Below are 25,283 nucleotides of genomic sequence, written 5' to 3' on the forward strand. Positions count from 1 at the left end.
GGCTGTGTCATCGCCGTTACCCTTAACACTTGAGTTGGTTCTTCAGACATTATCCTCATTCACCTTGGACAGAAAGATTTAGTGAAACCATGTGATCTGTCTCCTCACCAAGGGCAGGAGAAACTTGGCATCACTCCAGGCAGCATCATTTGGTCAGTGTTGCTACCAAGGTGGATTGGAGGCAAGCCAGCAAAGTTGTGGCTATTTTCTGGGCTCCTAGTGGGGTCGGGAGAGATGTGAAAGATGCCCATGGCTCAGGTTTTACAGAACATTCTGCATTTCCATTGCAGAGCAAGCTATAAATGCAATAATTGCCCTGGCTCGTTTCATTCTGGCGGGTGTGCTGTGCCTGAAGGTTATGTAGGGTACAACAGAGAGGCAGGTTAAAATAACCCACCCACAGTCATAATGTCAGAGTCTAAAGAAGTGAGCTTGACTTGAATTTATGACAACACCAACCATATTCCCTCTAGTCACTGTCAATGAATTCCTGGCGCCTGCTTTTCCCCTTTTCTCTGCTGCTTTTGTGAACTTGTTATGCTAATTTTCTCTTCCTTTTCCTTGTCGCTTGTAGACAAAGACCCTTAAAAACAGAATGATGCTCAGGGGAAGTCCAATATCAGGTACCTGCTACCCAGCAGGTCATTCATCATGGAGTTAGTGGTTTTTTTAAAAAGAAAAAAGCTTCTTTTGTTCTTCTTGTTACTGTAATGTAGACTTCCGTTACCATAGCAAAGCTTTGCTTTAGCACCTTCTATCCCAGATCTCCTTTGCTTTGCTTTTGGACAGTTCTTTTGCTTGTCTTACTACTTTGCTAAACCTCCCTTTTTGATGTCCTTGTCCTTTCTTCCTGTGTTGGAGTCAGAGATAAGGATATATCAAGAGACATCTAGGGCAAAGAGACTTTGTGGCTTCATAATGCATGATATGTAAATGCATGTCCCGGTAGCTGATCCAAGGGTCAAACAGGAATTCAGAACAGGATATAAGAAACAGTCTTCTGATTCCCTCAGTTCAGGGAAAGTCCTTTGCAGTAGAGCCATAAAAAAAACTATTTTCAGTTATCATTAAGGATCCAAGTGAAAGCATGACATGTCTTATGGACTGCTCTTAGGATATTAGAGCTGCTGCAAAGTTCTCAGCATTTCCAATGACACATCCCAGTTGTCACCCAGGCTGCTGAAACCCCAGACTTTGTAATGCACCCTGATGTGCTGCTTTAGGTTGCACAGCACACACGCCAAGCCACAGCACTGTCTGACTGGTGAGCTCTGTAATCCCCAAGTGCAATGAGAAGAGGGAAAGAGAGGTGACTCAGGGGTTGCAATTTCCTTTATTAGATTAAGATAAGACACTTAAAGTGCCCTTCGCATGGTAATAAGACGAACACGCTCACCAAGTCTGTAGATGGTTGCACCAGCAGGAGACTCTAGGTGATCGAAGGAGCAGTGACAAGAGGTGCTCAGAGGAGGCAGGGGAGATAAGTTGACTGAGTGCTATTGTTCGTCCAGGGTCATGGTGGTCTGTCTCCCCTAGTGGATTGTGAATACGTTTTAGGTCATGGTATAAATGCTCCTTGTTTGTAATGCTGCCACCCTGTCCTTTACTCACCCATTTATTTGTTTCACCGCTTGCTGCATCTTGATTCAAACTAAGGTTATAAGCTCTTTGGGGCAGGGACAGTACAGCATCCAGCAGTCTAGGGCCCAGTTCACTTGGGACCTCCAGGAGCCAAGTAATAAAAATAATAATCGTGCACTAGTGGGCGAACCCCACCGAGGCTTGGTTTAGATAAGCACAGAGAAGCTGAGTCTGTGCTGGTGCAAAGCTGACCTCAATTTATTTGATGGAGAACTCTCGTTTGACCAGGCTGCTTGGTCAGATTTCCTGTTCTCCCTGGTGCTACCTGGAGCAGAAGTGCCCAAGATCAAACTCTCTCACAGCAGCTTAAGAGGCTTTTCCAAGTCTCAAACAGTTCTGGTCAGACAGATTCACCTTGGTTCGTCTATCAGAACCAACAAGTCTGCCCCAAACATGCTGCAGAGCTGCCCTCTCTCACACAATAGAGCTGGGCCTTTATACAAGTATATTGAAATGAATATTTATTTTTACCAGATAAAGTTTTTAAAAGAAAGACTCAGTCTCCCATGGAGCGATGTTCGTGCGAGTTGACAAGACCCATCCTGCCTGCTGATATTCTGAGAAGTGATGTTTTCAGTGCAGGAAGGCAGCTCTTGTCCCAGTGGAGCCTCTTTCCCCTAGGGCTGCAGGAACAACAGCTGATTTCTTTTTAACTTAAATTAGTTCAGGATAAAAAGAATGAAACATCCTGGGAAAAAATCAGGAGGGAAACAAAGAGGAAAAAAATGTTCAGTCTTAAAAATTAAAACTTTTCAGGATAGAATGTTGCCATTTAGATTTTCCTGCTTCTAGGATAGCAGGCCAATAAATCAGTGTCTTATTTTCATTAGGAAAATTGTTTTCATTTTCCTGCAATGAATGAATAGACTTTTTTTTCTAATGATGCAAAAACTTCAGTGCAGCTGCTGGAGAGAGAGAGTGGGATCGACTATCAGTGCCTCACTGGCTAAATGTGATTTGAGATGCAGTTTGCTTTTCTGTATCTCAGATCTCAGGGCTAAACCACAAACTGTACATGACACAACTAAATTAATATTTAAAAATAATTACTTGCTGCCTGAAGGTAAACAGAAAAAAAGAGTAAATAATTGATAGCACTGGGACTGCCGCACTGTAAGTCTGCTGAGCGTTTATGATGTGCTGCGAAGGTTCAAAGGGATTGCTCGTCTGCTGCCTCTGAAGGAGGTTTTAGCTAATCATTCCAGGGCTTGTTTTGTCAGCCAGAAATGTTTTCCGAGTTCTGATGCACTAGAATAGAATGCCAGCTTAATTTAGGCAATTCTCTAACTTAATTTACTAACTTTCCTTCCATGATTTGCATTGTAAATGATATGATTTTTTAAAAAAAAAATTTACTCTATGAATTTTTTTTAACCCACCATCTGAAGGAAGATTTCATGTGGTCTCCTTCCAGGAATGTAGAATTAATGGATATTTAAAGGAAGCTTATATAACATGCCACCTTTATGACAATGTATCTCTGCGAAGCTTCAGAATGCACTGACTCTTGGAAATTACTCATGTCTAGTAGTAAGTACACACCTCTAATTGCTGCCTGATAGTTCAGCATCAGAGTACCCAGGGCAGAATCAGTGGGAACTAATATTCTTCTCTGGCCAGAAAAGAATTTGCACTGGTGATTGCACTGGCAATAAAAAGGGTCTCTCTCTAAACTGGGCTTTGCAATTTGCTGGAATTAAACAGAGCAAAGAACAGGATGCTGGCAGAAAAAGGAAGGGTAATAGCTCCAGGGTAATAAAGTTCACTACACAGCTACGGCAGCCTCACCTTTATGGGCTAAAGACAAATGTTACGAAAACCAGGACACTTGTAACTGTATAAAGCCGGCAGCAGCGCTGGCAAGGCCCTAGTGATCTGGTGACGCTCACCAGTCTGGGATACACCTGTGACGTGTCTCTCACCCATCCCTAGGGATTGGAGCTTGGGTTTTCGCCCAGCTCTTTGCCCAAGCGGCCTTGCAGACTAACAATGACGCTAATGCTTAGCACGGCATCATCTCTTGAAAGTGCAGCATAAACAATGATTAAACCTTGCAACTCCCCTCTAGGGTTCATTGGTTCCGATTATCCCCATTTTACAGACTGAGAGGAGACGGAATATGGCCATGCCACACAGCAAATTCCTCGCAGAACTGGCTGTAGAATCAATGAGTCCTGGCTCCCAGACACCTGTTCTGACCACTGCAAGCTCCCTAGGCCATTCTCTCTCTCTGATCCCTTGTGGAAGCTGCTGCAAATACCTTTCCTTTCATTGGCAGAAGGTAGTCTAGGCATGGAACTTGAGGGGAAGAAGGGTTGCCAACTCTGATTTTATAACCAAGAAATATCTGAGATTTTTTAACAACGATAAGTAAGTTTCTGGCCCCCGAGGTTTTAGAGAAAACCCAGAAAATGGGACGTAAGTGAGAACCGACGGTTCAGAAAGCAGAGGACAAAGAGAGAGAATCCCAAATGTATTACGTTTGTGGGGGGAGGGCCCACCTCATGGGTTTTGAATGCTTTGGGTTCCTGTTACCAAGGGAAGGCAAACCGGAATCTCCTCTGAGCTCTGACTCGACATGCAGGGCACCATGCAGGGTTTCTTCCCTAAACACCCACACCACATGCATGCACATGTACCACTGCACATACAGATTGTCAAAAATCTCACCACGACGCCAGTATGTTTCAAAGAGATACGTCCAGCCCCCCCGCTCCCCCCCCCCGACACCGCAGTGTGGCCTCAATGAAGCAGCACATGGAATTGGGGATTCAAATGGCTTCTGTTCTCTTTGGGAAAGTGGTGAATGGGGCTGGCAGAGGAAGCAGCTAGAAAAACAGGTATTGTGTAACTGTTTGCTGCTTTCAGTTGAATGCCAAGTGCCTGGCATCCTTGGCCTGTCTCTGGGCTTGCAGAGGGAATTTTCCATTTATCCCCATCTGTAATAGAACCGACTATTTCAGAGGAACAGCTTCCCCCACCCCTCGAGGTTGGTTGTTATTTTGTCTTGGTCAGTGGAGTCGGGACATTAGGTTTTTAAGGTATGATCAGGACTTGCAATGTTACCAGCTAGAATAAAAGGAGAGGGAAGGTTCTTAATCAACTGGAGCAGTCATGAAAGAGTTTAGCATGGACCCTGCACATTAGCCCATCTGGGACACGGATTTGCAGCTAATCCCAGGAGCAAGGAGTTAGCGTCTTGTTACTGATGCACAGAATGGAAGGGACCTGCCCCCAGTCAGACAAGGAATTATGAACAGAGCTAAGAATGGAACCCAGACTCCAGATCTCCAACAGCACACGTGTGCCCTTGCCCAGCGAGTGGGTGCAACACACATACAAACGCATGCTGGTCACAGATCCCTGACACTCCTTATCAGTGCTGCCTCTGCAGTTGCGCCAACAAGCAGCCTTAGAATCACAGAATCCTAGAATCTCAGGGTTGGAAGGGCCCTCAGGAGGTCACCTAGTCCAGCCCCCTGCTCAAAGCAGGACCCATCCCCGACTAAATCATCCCAGCCAGGGCTTTGTCACAGCCTTCAGCCGTGGAAAACTATTCTTGTTTGACGTCTCCCACATCAGCCCACTCGGTTGTTCCCTGGGGGAGCCCCCGTATCTTTCCCCCTGTGCTTAGGCCTTTGGATACAATGCTGTGCGAGGGATTGATCTCCTCGTGACATCATGTGCTCTCCTTGGCAAATGCTGACATAAAGGGATATCTATTGTCCAATTGCAGCTTCCCGAAGCACACTTAATTTTTCTCATCATACTAAAAAGCTGTTCCCCTGTTCCTTTACGTGCGTGAAGGGGTTTGTTCTGGGTGGCCTGCAGCTTGCGTGTGTTATCAGTAGCATGAGCCAGGCTTTTGCTGCTGCTCTGTGTCTTAAAAGGGAATTGTCAGTATGAATAGCAGGGTTTTTCCCTACTCTGCTGGAGCACCATTTCTCTTGCCTAGAAGAACTTAACAGAAGGATTGGAACTTGGTGTGTACATATTTACTGACTTCGCTGTGCCATGCCAGTTCACATCATCCTTTTCCAAATGTTTGTCTGAAAAGGAGAAGCAAATGAGACGTCTTTATAGATCAAACTGCTGCCTCTCTCCTTGTCCCTTTGTGTATCTGACTTTAAAAGAAATACATGAAGAATCAAATCAACAACATAGTTCTCCAAACCTCCACCTTACCCCTAGGCTGCTGTTGTGGCAGGATACTTCTCTGGGCCACATTCTGCAGCCCTTAATCAAACAAAGCTCTCATTGAAGCCAGTAAACTTATTATGAGGTTTAGCTTCGGCTACTATGCAGCCAGTGGTTGTCTGCTCAGGGTTGTTCCTAGGGTCCTTATATGGCTACACAAAGGTTAAATACAGTTTGTGGCTTTTGTGAAATAATTATATAATCATAGAAATGTAGTGCTGGAGGGACCTCAAGGGGTGCCCTGGTCTGAGGCAGGAGCAAGTATACCTAGGCCATCGGAATAGGTAGGAAAGATCTGATTTTAAAACACATAACTAATCTACAGAGCTAAACATTTATATTGCTCTAAACCAGGGCGTCCATTACCAAAAGAGGGTGTTTGGAAATGTCCCAGGGACCCCGTCAGCTGCAAACTTCAACATATCATCTGCAAAATGGAATTGCTGAGGCGCTGTGGGGATTAGCACTGCCAAGAACACGGAAGAGGTCAAAGAAGAGACTGGTGGTAGAGCAGAAGGGAGGGGGCTTCCTTCACTGCCCTTAGCCCAGTGTCTCTGTCTGAACCACGTTCCTTATGGAAATCCCTCCTGACAACTCACCTTTTCTGTGATGCTGGTGAGTCAGGCGAATTCACTCACTGAGAGCTTGCTCGTCCTTATCTTTTCTGTATATTAAAAATAACCCATAATGGCCCCACCGCAGGGTGTGCACATGTCTAAACTGAATGACTGTATTGCTGTGGCCTTGCCCTATCCTACCTTTTTGCATCATGTCCAGAACTTAGATGGTGAGCTCCGTGGGGCACAGGCCTTGTGTGTCCTTGTCCTCCTTGGTGTTCCCAGTGCACTTTGGGATGCTATGAACTTGTAAATAATAAGAACAATTAGAAACTTGGAAACGGGCTTTTCACACAGAGCTAGGTACCAGTTGGCACAGGTTTACTTTGGGCTGCAGATTTTGTGATTTTGTAACTGTCTCAGTAAATCAGCCTGAGCCCATTTCAATAAATGTAGAAGGCTAGGAGAGAACCAGACACTCAGGATTTGTGGTCAGCAGGAGGGGCAATTCAATGTAAAACTGGTGAAAAGAGCCTGCGCCCCAGTGGGAGAGCTGCTGAGCATTCCAGGGGTGGGTCAGCTCAGACTTTTCATTCTGGATTTATTTATCAAATGTCGCTGGAATCTACAGCAGGGTTTCAAATCTGTTTTGTTGACTTGGAAAGAAGGCAAAGGTTCAGCATGTATCTGGTATTTAAAACAATGGCTTCTAAATCAAAACTTTGTGCTTTTGGTTTAGTGGCAGGTTTATTTGCAAACTCAGACTCTGAGCTGGAATAATAAATGCAAATGAGCAGCATTGTTTTTCTTGCTAGATCCTGTTTTCACAGAGTCCATGTCAATGCTACTTCCCAGGCACAAGCAAGGAAATGCAGCAGTGGAAGGAATAAACACACCTGGGCCTCAGATTGTTTATCTGTAGCAACCTATGTTTAGTACCGAATGCAGATATTTCTCTATGGCCACTTCCACCTGTACTTTGTTCCCTCTTTGTCAGCCAGATTAGGAAGCGGAAGGAGAACCATCAACCACAGACCAAGTCTTGTCCCCACAGTACCTGTGTCAGGGTCCCACTCCAGAGTGCAATAGCCAGAGCTTGGACTGAAGTCATGCAGACAGCATGCTGATAACAAAAGACAGCAGAGAATACCAGGCAGCCTGGCTCCCTGCAGTGTCCAGTATGTTCTCTGCTCCCCTCCAATCTAGTGTGGGCTCCGGTTGAAGGTGAGGTTTGTTCCAGGAAGAGTGGGAAAATCAGGAGTTCCTAGGGGGTGCTCGGCAGGCCAAAGGGATGCTGCTGATTCTGTAATTGTCTCACTGCTCCTTCCCTGCAGCTACCACCCACAGTCTGGAAAAGGCAGATTAGAGATGGATTGCAAGCTGGTGAGCAGAGAGCACATAAGTAAGAAACAAACTAGGGTTTGAAATTGCTGCTCAGCCCACATCCACAGAGGGAATTATTTGCTGATGTTTTCCCTCTCAATTTCTCTGCAGAAGATAAGTGGTGGGATCCAGTGTTAGGGTCACATAGGTCCACATTGCCCAGACCCGCAGGGAGCAAGGAAAGTATTTCTACCAGTTTATCAAAAAGGTAAAGCACAAACAGAGCAAAACATAAAACCAAAGCAGCAAGAATGGAGCCAGTCCCACAATCCATTCCTTAGCCTGAATCACAGATAGTGCCTACAAACAGCGACCATGGATGCTTGTGTTTCTGAGGTGTCCAAGCAGAAGGGCAGGGTAAAGTGACTATTTACACTGTTGGGGGAGCTAATGCAATGAAGGACAGGCTCCATGAATGCAGTAAAATAGCCCATTTCTCTTTAATATACAGAATCCTTGAGGCTGAGGGAGGCAGACAAAAGCTCCTGGAAAAATATTACAAGAAAGTTATCCCTCAACATGGCCAGTGAACTGAGCTGCTCGGTCCACCTCCAGGGGTGGCTAGGGACATACAAACTGCTGGTGCAGCACACTAACCTCGCTGCACTCTTTCGTGTCAGGTTTGCACAGATGACACCTGAAGATCTTGCACAGACCCAACGTTCATTTGGAATATGACTAGATGTTACCGCAGAGGGAGTAACATTCCTTCCAGGCTGCTTACTAGCAGCACAAAGCCAGCTTTCCTGAAGTGTGCACTTCAGACTGGACACACACAATGAGGTTTTCCCACTTGTATGTTGTGGTGTGTCTAGGAGCTGGCCCTGGGTAAATTCCCAGTGTAAACAAGCTGCCAGGCTGAAGTAGCAGCCTGTAGAGATCTCCTCCCTGTACGCAGGTCTCCAGTACAGGGTCCCCTCTGGCTGCACTCCTACCTCAGTCTGCAGTCCTTTTTGCAAAGAAATTCAGCATTTAAGTGTTAAAATGATAGTACAGAGTTGCAGAAGGACCAAAGCAAAGACACTTGAAATTCAGTCTATTCCCACAGGCCCATTTCCTGAGTTGGGCCAATGCAGGGCCCTTTGATAAAGGGCCCCACTTCAACTTTGGTTAATATTGTATGCAGAGGAGGACATGCTGAGGGTTAAAGTGATGGGAGGAATTTTCAAAAGACACAGATGGCAATGAGGTGCCTTCCTCCATTATACCTCCCTGTCATCTGTGCCTGGAAAATCTGCTCCTGTTTTTGTTGGACTTGTTATGCTATTTATTTCAGGCCAAACCACCAAAATGCAAACCCACCTTAGTGGTGGGCTTGGGGCTCACTCCCTGATTTACCCCATGACAAAGTCTCTGTAGGGGAGTTAATTGGCACTGCTATGAACAAAGTGGCATTGCTAAAATGGGTCTCATTTAGCAAGGGATTTTCTACATTATTGGTAACGCTACGGTTTAGTCATGGGTATTTTTTAGTAAAAGTCATGGACAGGTCGTGGACCGTAAACAAAAATTCATGGCTCGTGACCGGTCTGTGACTTGTACTATATACCCCTAACTAAAACTTGGGCTGGGGGGCTGGAGGTGCTCTGTGGGGGCAGCCTGGGACCTCTACTGGTGCTTTGGGGGGGAGGCCTGGGTTGGCAGGGCTGGCAGGCTCCCTACCCAGTTCCGCGCAGCTCCCTGGAAGCAGCCGGCATGTCCCTGCAGCTCCTAAGGGAGGGGAAGGCCAGGGGGGCTCTGTGTGCTGCCCCCACCACAAGTGCCGGCTCTGCAGCTCCCATTGGCTAGGAACCGCAGCCAATGGGAGCTGCGGGGGTAGTGCCTGGAAGCAGGAGCAGCGTGCAGAGCCCACTGGCCCCTCCACCTAGGAGCTGCACGGACATGGCAGCTGAGGTAAGCCCCCTTGAGGTAAGCGCCGCCCCACACCCCAACCTCCTGCCCCAGCCCTGAGCTGCCTCCCACACCCCAAGTACTGCTACTGCTGGGGGTGGGGCAGGGTGGCCTGAGACTGCCCCAGCAGCGGCTGGTGTGGCTGGCCCAGGGGCTGCCCGAGCTGCTCAGGAGCCCCGGAGCCAGACGCACCAGCCGCTGCGGAAGCCACTGAGGTCAAGGAAAGTCACGGAATCCGTTCCTGCCATGAGCTCCGTGACAGACATGCAACCTTAATTGTTGGTATATCTGTGAATTGAGTGCAGCCCTAGAAAAAGGACAATGGTTAAAGCAGCTACTGTGAGTTTATGGAATAGAAAACTGAAAAACACCCCCTTGGAGAGAAGTCCCCGTGAAAACAGCAAAACTTTCCTGAGTGCATACAATTGACTCTGGAGCTAGCGAGCCTAGGTTAAGCCCCCAGGATAACGCAGTAACGCATGCAATTGAGAGATTTTGCTAGTGAAATATCCACTTGTGAACTGTTCATGGGTAAAAGAAAAATGGAGCTGAGGCTTTGCCACCTGAATTCCCTTCCTCTCCTTCAGTGGGTTATCAGCATGAAAACAGGAAATGAACTGAACCCCATTAATAATACATGAAGCCTCTGTGTTCAGACTGTGTGCTCTGTCGTCCAAGTGTATGAGACACTGTGTGCGGAGGAAACACAAGAGGAGTTAAACCCACAAGCTCATTTGCTCTTTCGAACCACGCAGCAAACTTTGGGCTTATACTTAAATTTTAGTCTTTCTTTTCTGCCCCTAAACTTTCTGCAAAGCTGTTAATCGCTCATATAAAAGCCCGAAGGTTTGTTACTGAGCAGTGAGAAATAGTTCCCCAGAACCTAAAGATTTCCTTTTATATAGACCATAAATAATTAAATGCTACATGTCACCTTTTCCTCTAATGGGGCCTTTTTCATTAGGTTTTAGACCTTCAGCCCCTGTTTTACACATTTTTCCTATTGATTGTGTGGTGCAGACATTTTCCACATGACAAATGCTGGTGTTTGCCAGGTACACCCCCAATACCAGGACACATTGCTACTCGCTTATAGATTTTGAGGTCATCTTTGCTTGAGGCAAACATGGTTCACTATTTGATAGGAGGGTTGAAAAGAGTTTTGTAAAAATGTTAAATGCATCTGATGAAGTGGGCTGTAGCTCACAAAAGCTTATGCTCAAATAAATGTGTTGGTCTCCAAGGTGCCACAAGTACTCCTGTTCTTTTTGCGGATGCAGACTAACATGGCTGCTACTCTGAAACCAACTAAAGAATGTGTGCCCCAGCCGACTTTTCAAATGTCCATAGGAATTAGACTGACTAGCCCGCCCGTTCTAGTTGTGATTCAAAGCAGGGTCATCCAGGCCTGCAATAAAAGCTGGCATACAGTCTGAAGGCAAAAGCAACCAGAGCATGAGACCTATCAAAGTATAATGAAAAACCCACAGGGACTTTGCCCAGAGAATGTGGCCTGCCCGGGTTATAATAAAGGCCTGGGGTGGCTTATGGTGGAGTTCAACTGTAAAATGCCTAATGAAGGTGAATTATAAAGAGCACAGAAAGCCATTAACTACAGTCGTATGAAAGAATCCTTTGAGACTGCCGTAAAAGGGCTCATGGTGGGAAGAAACCAAAAGACTTGACACAGCTCTGAGAAGGCCTATTCTAACCCAAACTGAAAAGCTAACAGGTGGTAAGGCTGGGGTTCTGGTACAGACACACACCAGTTTATTCTTACTGCAGCAGATAGCTAAGTCAAAGGACAGGTGGCATGGTAAGAAGATGCTTATCACTGCCATAATGAGAAGGCATGTGTGACCAAGCAGCTCATCTCCACGGTGGTACTAATATGATCCAAAGTGGTCACGTGATGGAGTCTGCTATAAATGTAGTGCAAGGCTGGGTGCAGTCCTAATAAAGTATAGTCGTGTCAGAACAGCCCTACTGTATTTTTGAATCTGCTAGTATGTCCTTCCCAGGAATGAATGTGGTGGCCCCAGCTCCTTCGACAACATGCTGGGAGTGGTGGACTCCAACACAAATGTCTGTGTGAGTTTAGATGACACCAGCTACCATGGACTATGTTGTATGGGCTTTATCAATGTAACAGCCCTCTACTGTGTATAATTCACTTTCATATGTGGCTGGTAAGGAATCCTCTGAGCTGTCCCTTGGTATCAGCGATGGCCTTGGGTTCGGGTCCAAATGTTCATCTGTCCCATGTGGATCTGGTGGTGTTATTGCCGTTTTGATCACTGTGTTAGAAAATCATTCCTCACTGTAAATGAAGCCAAGGCAGGGTGTGGAGGCTGCTCACATCATTCCCTGATCATCACCTTGTGCCTTCTCCTGAGGCTGTTTCTTGAGTCCATATTTTGGATCTAAATTCCTCTAACTATTCCTGCTCTGTAATAGTCTCGTTCAAAAGTGCCTCCTTGCTAGTCCTGTCTCTCACTTAATTCCTGCAACATAGATGTAAAGTCTCCGACAGGGTGAGAAACCTGGAGAGCAGCAAAATTCCACGTCCAGCAAAACTACAAATTCAGAGTCATAATTCAATCCAATTAAACAGAATTGTATTGGCCGCCTTCTCTAAGTTGATAGGAAATTGGATCTGGCTCATTGTGATACAAGGGGCAGTTTGGCAAATGCATGCTTTCAGCCAAAATCATTAATCAACTATCAAGCAGAATTATGTTTTCATTGGAGTTTACATTACCATTTGGTTTACTTGTTCTTGCCGTCTGGCTCCATCCATAACAAGTGCAGCCAACTTCTAATTCCTAACTGTTCAAAGACGCTTATTCAGTCCTATTAATATAAGTGAAATGCCAGACAATTAATCAATATCCACAGTATTAGTAAGGAGCAGTCTGTGTGCAGAAGAATCTATATTGCCATCTCAATTTCGAGACACTTAATGTTGCTTGTGTTTTTTTAGATTATGAATGTAGGTTTTGGAAATAATCACATTTACCGTGCCAAAGTACATAAATATTAAATCTCCAGGTTAGCTCTAAGTCTGCTGTCCAAACCGTTATTGCCCAATATGCCCTGTCTATGAAAAGATGATAGATGTGCACTATTGCACCCTGTGCAGTATGTCACTCATGTGCCTATGCTCTTCGACATCTGCTGGACCAATGCCGTTGCACAACAGACACCACATGTATTATCTGTATTCCTGTAAACAACTTTCAGCCACTGCAAGGGAAAATCTCACTTTGCCCATTTTCCCTTGAATAGTGCGGGATCCTATTCCTTCGTCTGCTTTCTTGGATTCTTCCTCTCTAACACTTCAGGGTAACTGTGGCATTTAACAGCAGCAGTTCCTTCTTTGGGAGTCTGCATATAAAATTTGTAAACCCAGAGCGTCCCCCTTGTGGATGTGCAAGTCACATTGACAACAGAAGATCAGGTGCCAGAAACACTAAGAACGTTAGAAATGGTTGCATGAGCAGCACAAAGAGATCTCAAACACGCAGTGTGACATGTTCTTGGTGGAGGGAGCTCTCAGGAGGGTGAATAGGATGAGGAGTGCCAGTGTTCTATGAAACCCTTACAGCACAGGAGCCCCTTAGCCAGCTCCATGCTTCAGAGCCCACTCAGATGCACAGCTGGTCAAACCCTAAAAGATGCTGTTATGAAGCTTTCCTGGCTGCTACTGTAAATAGGACATAGGACTAGATGGATCGGTTCTTAGGGTCTGTCATTTGCACCAGATTTCTTTGTGAGGTCAGGTGTCTATGCAGCCTCTGGCAATGCACAGCTGATAAAGCCCTACCAAGATGATATTATGAAGCTGTACATTAACAGAGGCTGCATAGATGCCTGACCGCATAAAGAAATCCAGTGCAAATGATGGATCCTAAGAACTGATCCATCTAGTCCTATGTCCTGCTTACAGTAGCAGCCAGTGGCTGATGCTTCAGAGGCAATACCCCATAGTAACATCAGACGTGAAGGCCTGCCGAGCCCCACCAACCCCATCGCTAGTTCACTTGGTCAGTTGAGCAAGTGCCGCAGCAAGGGAGGTGACCCTAGAAGTTCCCTGGCTGAAGTTGTGAAGTGCCATGTTTGAGATTCACTTGCAGTCTCATAAACAGGCCCCTTGTCTCTGGCAGGCTGCATAGGCGCTTTCAAGTCTATACGCTGCCTTATCACCAACATTCTTCTGGGATTTACACCCTGGTACAGCCCAGTGTTGCGGGGCGAAATCTTGGTCTGTAAATAAAGAATAAGATGAAAGGGGAATAACTAGAGGCCACAAAGTATGGTGCTGCAGCCTTCTTCCCAGCCAGGAATCACCTTCCATTCAGAGTTTAAGGTTATTGGAAATGGATGAAATTCAACAAGGAGGAGTGAAGAATAATGCAGCTGGAGCCTTGCTGTGTATGATCAATTGAGTGGAAGTCTGACTGAATATGCTCACTGAGGGGGTGAATGCCATAATATGATTGAGGGAATGTGGGACTGAACATGATTTATTGGGTATAATTGAGTATTCAGTATTGGAGTAGGAACAGGAGTCACTTAACTTAGATTAAAACACAACAGCACCTGGTGCTTGCTGCCAAAATATATTCCAAGGAAACCCGGGGGAAAAGGCTTTATCTTTCTTTTAGGATGTTTTGCAAATAAAGTTCCTCTACTATTTTTGGAGAGGGTTGTATGGTAAGGGGGGAAAGTTAAATTAATGGAGGTGTCAATGTCACCCACGAATCTCCATTCATTTACCGTGGGAGTCAATTGGCTACAACCCAGCCTACAGCTTCAAAGCAGAGTCGGGAAAGACCGCTTGGCCACAGCTCAGATGCTCTGCCCCTCTTCACAGTTACTTCTTACGCTCGTCCCATTAATGTCTTATCTGACCTATTTCTGAGGCTTTACCAGGAATGTGCCGTCTTCACCTTCCTGCGGGAGTCTGAGCTGCTGCCAATTGTTTTTATTGTAAGAACTTTTCCTCAATGCCTAGCCTAAACTTTTCCTTCCTTAGCTCCAGGCCACTGCTTCCTGTGGTACTCTCTTCTGTGAATAACCTCTCCGGTCATTAACATGGTTAATTGGAAGATCATTAGAGACGCTGATCCTGTTTCCTTGAGTCTTCACTTCTCCAGACTATGGTCTGAATCCTGTCCCCTTGTGGCAAACCCCACTGAGATGGGACAGGTCCTCTTGGGGCTGCTCTTTGCTTTTCTATCTCGTTCTTAATATGCAATTCTTTTGATGTTATAATCAATGTTATAGTCACAGGAGACCCTAGTTAAGCGAAAACACCACAGAGTGCCTCCTTCCCCAGCCATTCCCTTTGGGTCAGCTGTGCCCAACTGAGCAAAGGTGGAACAGTACCGTCTCTGGCCATGTGCCTGTCTCGCAGCTTCACAATTTCCGTGCCATGTACAACAGCAGGAAGAGGGCAGTTCTTATGGCTCCAGCACCCCCAGCTCTGGGCTCAGCAGGCCCAGAAGACAATAGCCCAGCACCTTTTTAAGGTTCTTAGCCTAGCAAAGCAAAGCTGTCTAATTGTCTCTGCCTTGGGAAGGTGCCTAGCAGGAACTCTGAACCTCCTGCGTGGCTTTAAGTTTTACCTAACCCCACACTGCTGTCTGATTGGGCAGGGTGTGAAGCCGCTTGCAGTGCCCTGTCCTAGAGGTCCTTTCATGATCATTGACTCTCAGCTCCCTCGGCTAGCCAGCTGTTACTCCGTGCTGTTCACTGTGGGCTTTCCTTTGGGTAGCATTTATCTGCTTTCTTTACCTTTTATTATGCAGCATGAAATCTACTGGTTTACCGGAATCTAAATAGATGCTATCAGCTGCATTCCCTTTATCTGCAAAATCCATGACTCTGGCAAAGTAGTCTATTAGATTTGTTTGGCGTGACCTATTTTTAATAAGCCCCTGCTGCATGGCGCTTGTTAGCCCGTATTCCCATCTGTTTGCCCGCTGCCTCCCTTGTTCTGTGTGCCAGCATATTGCCTGGAATAGGTGTCAGGCTGACTGGATAGGAATTCCCTGGTTCGCCCTTCTCCTGGCCATTCCGAAGAGCTATGCTGACTCTGCCATGCACACACTCCAGGACTCAGGCAGGAATCTGCAAAGGCACCAGGATTTCTCCAGCTATGGGCTTTGTCTATAACTGCCGGTGTGTGATCCACCTCAACAGTCCCCTGTTCTGTAAGACACAGCAGTGAGAGGCGCCAGACCCATGGCCTCTCCTCAGGCCCTGGGCAGGGCACAGACAAGCAGTGGCAACGCAGAACTCCCAGCTAGTGGACCTCAGTCCTGCTCCACATGTCAGTTCAGGGTTTCCTGGGCCTTTCTGCAGAGACTGTCAACAGGAGGGGATGGGGAAGGTGATAGCAGCCTCTGCCTGGGGATTTATTTCCTTTGAACCAGCAAATGCCAGAAATAGGGAGGGAACTGAGGAGACCTCAGAGCCAAAACAGAAAGTCCAGTATGGGCTTGGCAGACTGCAAGCCTACCAGACTGGGAGGAGAGGATTCCATTTTTAGGGAGCTCTGAAAGGAAAGGACTCTGAAGATGGAAGCCCTTTATTGCTGCTCTTTGACCTTTTCATTTAAACTCTTAGGTCACATTAAAAGCCCCCAGAGCCTCGCACCTCCCTCAAAAGTGCCGGGATAAACCTCCCTCTATGGGGCCAACTAGTGCTGATTGTGGTGGCTCTTACTGTGACATGGCCACTCGTCCCTGGGAACTTGGCAGAGAACCACAAAGGTCGTCTCTCAGGTGTCACAGAAAACAGGTGTGACAACTTTCAAACTGTCCGGAGTTGGGTTGGCCGCTGTGACCTCCCACTGGAAGGCACCGCAGCTCATTACCAGCCCCCTGAGCCTTCAGCCCTGCTGAGCCTGTGGCTCTGTGCGACACCCCATGTCTGTCGGAATGGGAGATCTGCTCCCACGAATAGAGTGAAGCTTGTGAACTGAAGCTGCTTGGGAGTGTGTTGAGACAGGCACAGAAAGTGGCTTGGGCACAATCTGAGATTCCGGTATCCATTGTTGTATCGTATCCAAACCAAGGTTGCTGCATCTCTCTGGGCAGACAGGTCTGAGGTGTCAGCACAGTGCCTGGGCTGGGGAGCAGCCAGGTCCCAGCTGCCTGCATTAGAAGTGATTGGCCTCTGCTCATATGCCATGTTGTGTGCTGTTCTAACACGTGTGTGAGCCTGGCCCAACTCCTGCCACGTGACAACCTGTGACCTGGCACAGGGACAGGACCTGCACCTCAACAGATGAGTGGTTAACTGCTGGCATCTTTCTGCCCACATTGTTCCAGGGAAAGCTACTAGAGGGGCTTCTGGACAGGGTGCAGCGAAGAGTGGCCGGGCACAGGCAGACCCTGGGGGCTGGACCAGCCCCATGTTGTGGGGGAAAGGAGGTCTGTGCATATGTTCCCTGGTTTGGTTTGTGTTTATAAAGATTCTGACAGGCTCTGTCTGCCCGGTGCTGGGGTTTGGTTCAGCCATCCCACCTGCTGACCAGGCAAACTATGAAACAGACAAAACTGAAGCCTCCATAGAAATGTGAGAAAGCATTGGACATACTGCTAAAAATAGCATATTGAGAAGCTCCATTGTCCTTGTTAGTTGCAGTAAATCAGCTAATTGACCCTGATGGGATGCAGCCTCACGACATCAGGTTGTTTAAAAAAAAATAGCTTGGAGCAGCAGTAAATCCTAGAATAAGCCAAGTTTGTCTGACAGTTACCTGAGCCTGACTGTCTGGTACCAACGTGGCCCATCTGGAACTGAAAGGTCTGGCTGCAGCCTCAATTCAGCCACTAAAACGATCTGAAAAATCCCAAGGATTTGTGCTGAATCTCCAGGGCCAGCCCATCCCTCAGTGCACCTGGCCAGCAGGGGTCAGTATCTGATGCATGAGGAGGCAGGGGCAGGAGTGAACCTCCCAGCTCTGCTCACTCAGCGCCAGCAGGGAGATCCAGCCAAGGGTGCTGGGAGATAAGCTAAGTGATGTGCGGCGGTCATGCTGCAATAGCTGCAAAACTCTTCTGACCGTCTGTGGTCCCTGCCAGCCCCACAGGTGCTGCTGGTGCCTGCTGCCCTGGTCTACCAGCCACTGGCTGCCTGAGGGCTCTGGGTTCTAATCGACCGGCGCAGAGGGAGGGCATGAAGACAGCTGAGGCTGGTGGGATCTGGAAGCTGGAGTAGATCAAAGTGACAGGTGATGGTGAGATCAGAGCGAATGTACAGCAATGGGGCTTGGTGTTTTGACTTTCTCTTATTGCCAGTAAGTTGCCTTACAACGATGCCTAGAAATTCCAAAGGAGGCTGGGGCTCCCTGGGGCTGGGAGCTGTACTTCTGCCAAGTAAAAGACAGTCTCTGCCCCAAACGGCTCAATCTGGCCTGAGGGTGAAAGGGAAACCCAGAATCAGAGAGGAAGGACCTTGCCCATAGTCAGACAGCAGGTCAGTGGCAACTAAAGTAATCTCCATGTAACACCATGTGGGACATCGCTGGGATCAGTATCTGCATGGCGCCAGCCTCCCTCTCCAAAACCTCCAGCCACCTCAGTGCAAGAGAAATAGCTGGGAGAGAAGGTAATTTACGTGCAAGCAGGGGTTCACAGCAGACTCCAGGTGACCCTGCCAGCACAAAAGCTAATGTAGGTGCCAAGAAGGGCAAACCAGGGAAATTCTGAGACCTTGTGAGAATCTTACTTCTCGGGGTAAGGTCCGAGCGATGGGATTGTTGCGTTCAGTGCTGCACACCAATAACTTGGTGCAGCGGGTCATTCATCTCGGCCTGTGTTAGGCAGGTACTGTTACGTGCAGTGCTGTGTTCTAATGTGGCATCTGCTTTTTAATTACACCTAAGTTTTAATCCTGGAAACAGACTTTTAACAAATAATTGGAGAAAGTTGATACAATTTAAATGAAGGCTTTACTGGTTCCATTTCCCACAGGAGCGGCTTAAACTGTGATTGGATAAATGTCAGGTGAACTGCAATTGAGAGTGTACTTGTGCAGAGAAGCATTGCCAACACAAATCTTTTAATAGTCTTTCAGTGCCTGTAAGGCCTTAAAATCAATCAAAGGATTAACTAAGCAAAGCTGGTTTTATGATACATGATCCTGCTTTATGCAATTGGATCTAAATTTGCTTAGGCACCTAATTACGATCAGACTTGCTCATGTACCTTTGTGATTCAAGGAGCCTTGAAGCCAGGAGAAATTCTAGCAAATCTCTAAGGATTGGAGGGCACCCCTCCCTAAAGCACTGAGCTGCCAAGGGGGCCCGATGGCAGCTCCAAATGTCCACAGTTACAGGCTTACTCAGCTTAGAACGAGAGCCAGACCGTACCAGTTCTGGATGGGAATCAGGAAGGCAGTGTATGGGAGGAAAGCCTTTATGGCAGTTTCCATAATGGGATGCCTAATGCTCTGCACTCATCCAAAGACACTCACTTTCCAACCGTCCAAGAATGTCATTTGACTGGGCCTTCCACAGGCACCAGAGGCCAGTCCAGCCAAAAATTGATTAAGAGTTGGCACACTGCAACCTCTGTGGCTGTTTATCAAGATTATCAACTGCAGATTGAAATGCTGTTCCAGAGGATGGCAGTGATATCTGCATTGCCCAGCATCATCAGGAGCTAGGTCTGGCTAGCAGGGCAATTTGTACTCCTGAGGGAATTCTGCGCCAAAAAATTAAAAATTCCACTCTCAATATTTTAAAATTCTGCATATTTTATTTGTCAAAATAATGCAATATAATCACTCTGGTTTCATTTATTTAAACTACAATACAGTGGAGTGAGAGTGGGGAGCGTTGGAGGAAATCCCCAAACCCTCTTGCCTAATAGTAATGTAGCTGGGTTTGACACTTTATTTCTAGTTATTAGTCAACAAATATATGCAGCCATATGCTCAGTGTTACATCGTAGGCAACTGAAGAGCAAGTGAGGGATGGAGAAATAAACTCACAATTTATATTGGCTACTGACCGTCTCCAGAAAGGTCAGTAGCAAACAGTTCATGGAGCACATTCTGATAGGAAATGTTTTCAGCCCAAAAATTTAGACCAGTTCTAATCACTAAAACACCATAAACATTTATAAGGCCATACTGTCCTTTACACCCTCTGGCAATGTGAAGGAGCCTTAAAACTTTTATACCTGTTTCATACTTCTGGGGAAATTCACAAAGACAATTCAGTAAGCAGGCAGGCTGCTACATTCTGCTCTGATTGAGGGGACAGAGCCTGCCCCATGCCTACCTCCTCAGAAACACCCCGAAACCCTGCCCCTCCACGCTGAGCATGCCGCAATAGCAAGAGGGACACAGAGTGTCTCTTTCTCTCTCTCACACACATGACGGCCGCCCCAGCAGGGATTTATGTCTCTACTGGCTGCTCTGGGCACCCAAACCAACCTGCCTCTGCCTGTGGTGCTGGGGAGAGGTGCATGACCACTTGTGTGCCTTCCCTTTGCTTCCTCATCAGAAGGCATTTTTCTGTGGGGAAGCAAAGAAATCTGCGGGGAACATGAATTCTGTGCATGCACAGTAATTCAGAATTCCCCCAGGAGTAAATTAAACTACAAAAAACAGACACTCGCCTTGTAGAAGTGACTTTACTAAAATATTACCGTGGCACGGAATGTGCTAAAATGGACCGCTTGCTCCTCAGGCACCTGAGCTGGGTTTGAATTGGCTAGATTATAAACATTTCTGGACAGGGGCCATGTCTCTGCCAGGTACAGTGCTGATCATGCTGCTGGCACTTACCTGTCACAAAACAAAATTTTTGTTTGTGTTAATATTGTTTAAGGTGGCATCAGGACACACTTAACCAACCTGAAACCTTAGAAACCTGTCAGTCAGAAGTGAAGGAAAAAGGTTGCATGCATTTCATATGTAGTAAAGTGAGGAAAGAAACACAGTGCACCATCTGGAGCACTAAATCCTTCAGCTAGCAGAGGTGCTGTAGCCCATGTGCACGGGAATCTCGGTGACGAAGGAGCTGATTGCTCAGACTAGCTGGGTGCATCCTTCAAGCAAGAAGGGCTGGGAGCCTCTCCAAGGTGACTACTTCCATCCTACATGTTCTGCAGATTCACTTGTAATGTTGGCCATACCACCATGTGGAAAACAATCTAATCAGGAAGTCCAGAACATTTGTCAGTGTGGGAAATTCTGAATGGTTTCCCAATATTTTAACTGTTCCAATACTTGGTGAGTCCTATAGAGATCTATAATCATGACTGGTGAGGAGAAAGTAAATAAGGAAGTGTTATTTACTCCTTCTCATAACACAAGAACTAGGGGGTCACCAAATGAAATTAACAGGCAGCCGGTTTAAAACAAACAAAAGGAAGTATTTTTTCACACAGCACACAGTCAACCTGTGGAACTCCTTGCCAGAGGATGTTGTGAAGGCCAAGAATATAACAGGGTTCAAAAAAGAACTAGATAACTTCATGGAGGATAGGTCTATCAATGGCTATTAGCCAGGATGGAAAGGGATGGTGTCCCTACCCTCTGTTTGCCAGAAGTTGGGAATAGGCAATAGGGAATGGATCACTTGATGATTACCTGTTCTGTTCATTCTCTCTGGGGCAACTGGCACTGGTCACTGTCAGAAGACAGGATACTGGGCTGGATGGACCTTTGGTCTGACCCAGTATGGTCTTTCTTATATTCTTATGTCCTCATGACTGTTGGTGTGCAGGGATCACCACCTATTCTGCTGATTAATGTTGTCTCATTGTTTCCTTGTACTCTCCCATCCCTTGCCGCTTGTCTTATATTTACATTGTACACTCTTGGGGCAAGGACAGTTTGTTCTGTGTTTGTACAGTGCCTAGCACAATGGAGTCCTGGTCCTTGCCTGGGGCTCCCAGGTGCTGTGGTAATACAAGCAATAAATGACACTAATTCTCTCTCCCCACCCTTCTCAGTATAGAGAGAAGGTTTATTTGTCCATTACATCAAAAGTGGCATTTCCTGTTTGGGGCATTTTTATGATATTTGCCTTGACTTTTCTTTCAATTTTTCTTTCATCCCTTAGTTCCTTGCTTGTGGTCCCTTCGGCTTCTCTCAGGAGATATTTTTTGTTTTTCTCTCTCTCTCTCTAATGGCATTTGCTTTTCTTTTTAAAAACTTTTATTTTCTGTGATTTTTTCCTAATATTCTTCCTCGTGGCTTTTTCTTTTAGTTTTAACCTTTAGTCTTTTTAGAATAAGTTTTCTGTTTGGTTTGCTTGTTTTATTTACACACATGCACAATGGTGTGTGGGTGGCTGCACACACACGTCTTTTACTTAATATACATTCAGTACCTGACTTTTTTATTCCATTGTTGTATTTCCTTCCTAAATTCATAATTTATTTTTCCCATTGCAAATGAGTCACATTGGCTAAGCTGGAGTCAGAGGAACACAGGAATTACCAGCCTGTGGCTCTGTCAATCTAGTCCCATGTTCTGGCTCTGACAGTGGCCATCAGCAGGTGCTTCAAAGGGAGGTGTCAGACCCCTGCGGTAGCAGATAAGGGATAATCTGCCCCCCCAGTAGGTCTCATCCTGGTCGCTAATAGTTAGAAGCAAGAGATTTATTATCCCTCTACCATAAAATGGGTTATAAGTAGTTATTATAATCCTGCATGTTGTTATCCATATCAATATCCAGTCCCCTTTTGGCTCTTGTTTAGGTCTTTGCCTCATCAGTTTCCTTTGGGATTCAGTTCCACAGTCTAATTACATTTTGTGTGAAAAAGCATTTCCTTTGATCAGCTTAGAATTGCCCACCTTTTAATCACTGAATGTTTCCTTGTTCATGTGTTATGGGCCAGGGAGAGTAGACATTCCCAATACCAGTCGTTCTTTTATATACTTCTATCATGTCCCTTCATCTCATTTTTGAAGTACCCAGTCCCAAATGGGGTGACTAGTACGGTACACCATAGTTTAGATGAAGCTGCGCCACTGACTGATACAATGGTATTCTACTAATTGCCATATTAGTCTCCATCCCATTCCATATGCAACCCAACATTTTGTTTACTCTTTTGGCCACAGCAGCACATTTCAGAGGCCTTCACTGAGCTATCTATAGTGATGCCTAGGTCCCTTTCCTGAGCTGATCCGGTTAATTTAGAACCTTGTTGGAATAATTTTCCCTCCACCCCAACATGCATTACTTTACTTTTATCGACCTTGAATTTCACTTGCCATCCTGTTGGTCGTTCACCTAGCTTGTTTAGGTCTCTCGGAAGTTCCTCACATGTGCAAGGCTGTGTTCATGTTGGCTAGAAATCCCAGGGAAAGGACAAAAGATGAGAAATAGTTGTAACTAATATTCTAGTCTGCACCTGTGTTTAATCATTATGAAGGTAGAAAATGCCTGATGTATGAATAGAGACTTCTGTATAATCTATCTTGCTTTTTGGTGAATTTAACAACTTATTCTGTTTAAATGAAGCCCTGTTCTCAGTTAAATTTAGCTTTACATTTTCTCTCTCTTCTTTTGAACTTCTCAGTGCCAATCCCATCCCCAATACCTTCTCTCTCCAAACTATAACCACCGCTTACCACTGCCACAAATTTGAGAGCTAAACCAGGAAGTTTCTGGGAATATTCATGTTTGCTGACAAGAATATTTCTAAGGAACCAAGTTTGGGCTCTGCCAAAGAATCCGATCAATGTGCAATTATAACCTCAGTCAGATTGGGAGGAAAAATGCAACTCCATCTGCACAGATCAATCCTTATATTTGCGACTCTATTTAAATTTGGGTGGCTTGAGCTCTCTAATCCTTGCAAAATAGTTCTTTATGGTTTATCTGACTCACGGTGCTGAGACTCATGTAGTTTAGGATATAATATAACATACTTCTCCAGGATTTTCTTCTCTTCAGCTGAATTTAAAGATTATTGAATTGAGACCAAATAGCTCTGTTTGAAATCTGTGATTGTTTGTTTACTGTGGAAAATCTAGAAAATCAGCATCAATAAGAAATTTTATTGCTACAGAAGCTATATCTGGCAACAGTCCAACAGCCACTGACAACAGCTGGATGTTTGCCAGGGGTTATTTTCCTATGGGCATAGTGACTTCTTCAGCTGTGTTAAAAGTGCTGTTTGCCTGCAACATTAATTTGTGATGAATTTACGTTCCAGGCCTCCAAGACCACAATTTATTACTTATTCACTGCAGAATGCTTTAGAATAATGACTGCAAAAGAATGACTTAACGGAATCCTGATTATTTTTTGCTGTGAAATCAAGATTCAGTTAAAGATGAAAGTTCACATGTAAACCCGCTATATTTCTGGGTGCAGAAATGTGCAGAGCGGGGAGAAGCAAATGCCTTATTATCAAGACAATGGCTCCAAAACCATTGGTCCTTTCAAAAGCAGTGTGCAACACTTACACCTGCCTGAGGTAAGCCAAGTCAGCAGGGAACAACAGAAATCGAGCATCACATGGTGGATGGGTGTGTAAAACTCCTGTGCGGAGGAGTAGTTCTGACTCCAAAAGCCTTGGTGGGAGTAAGAAGCCCATTACAGACCATAGTTTTACTGGTCATTTACAGCTTGATGCTAACAGGAGCCAGAGAAGCACATTTCAGCCCGGGGTGACAGAAGGAACTAATGGTTGGGAGTAGATTGGGAAGACTACAACATGCCAGGGGGCTCTGGGAGAGGTGTCGTGTATTAGCACTGCAAAAAAAACAAAAACAAAAAAAAACACTTGGAGTTGCTTTAGGAGAGTTAGTCAGTCCCCTCCTCCAAATTTCTATTCACAGCTCAGTATTTCTTCTTGCAGCTATTTAATGGTGACTGATCATTTACAACTGACTGCTAACTAACATTCTCCAGCAGGCTGCTTATGACATCTCCTTCCCCTTTGGCCCATAAACCCCTGCAGCAATGGCCCTTCTCTCCTCTGGGCTGAATTTTAAAAACTCTTCCCTGAGTGGGGCCCAAGAGAACTCGTGGCCGTTTTAACGCTCTCTTCCCTGATTTCCCAGGGCTGAGCTGAAGACTGGGGCAATAGGTCATAGAATCATAGAATCATAGAATATCAGGGTTGGAAGGGACCCCAGAAGGTCATCTAGTCCAACCCCCTGCTCAAAGCAGGACCAATTCCCAGTTAAATCATCCCAGCCAGGGCTTTGTCAAGCCTGACCTTAAAAACCTCTAAGGAAGGAGATTCTACCACCTCCCTAGGTAACGCATTTCAGTGTTTCACCACCCTCTTAGTGAAAAAGTTTTTCCTAATATCCAATCTAAACCTCCCCCACTGCAACTTGAGACCATTACTCCTCGTTCTGTCATCTGCTACCATTGAGAACAGTCTAGAGCCATCCTCTTTGGAACCCCCTTTCAGGTAGTTGAAAGCAGCTATCAAATCCCCCCTCATTCTTCTCTTCTGCAGGCTAAACAATCCCAGCTCCCTCAGCCTCTCCTCATAACTCATGTGTTCCAGTCCCCTAATCATTTTTGTTGCCCTTCGCTGGACTCTCTCCAATTTATCCACATCCTTCTTGAAGTGTGGGGCCCAAAACTGGACACAGTACTCCAGATGAGGCCTC

The 25,283-nt window shown here is 45.9% G+C and overlaps 1 long non-coding RNA gene across 1 annotated transcript in view; it reads left to right on the forward strand.

Moving 5' to 3' along the window:
* Nucleotides 1-25,283, forward strand: part of LOC144929550 (uncharacterized) — a 220,922-nt gene that overhangs the window by 175,275 nt on the left and 20,364 nt on the right. The gene's annotated exons all lie outside the window — the stretch shown is intronic.

Source organism: Lepidochelys kempii, chromosome 19 (assembly GCF_965140285.1).
Source record: "Lepidochelys kempii isolate rLepKem1 chromosome 19, rLepKem1.hap1, whole genome shotgun sequence".
NCBI classification, from domain to species: Eukaryota; Metazoa; Chordata; order Testudines; family Cheloniidae; genus Lepidochelys; species Lepidochelys kempii.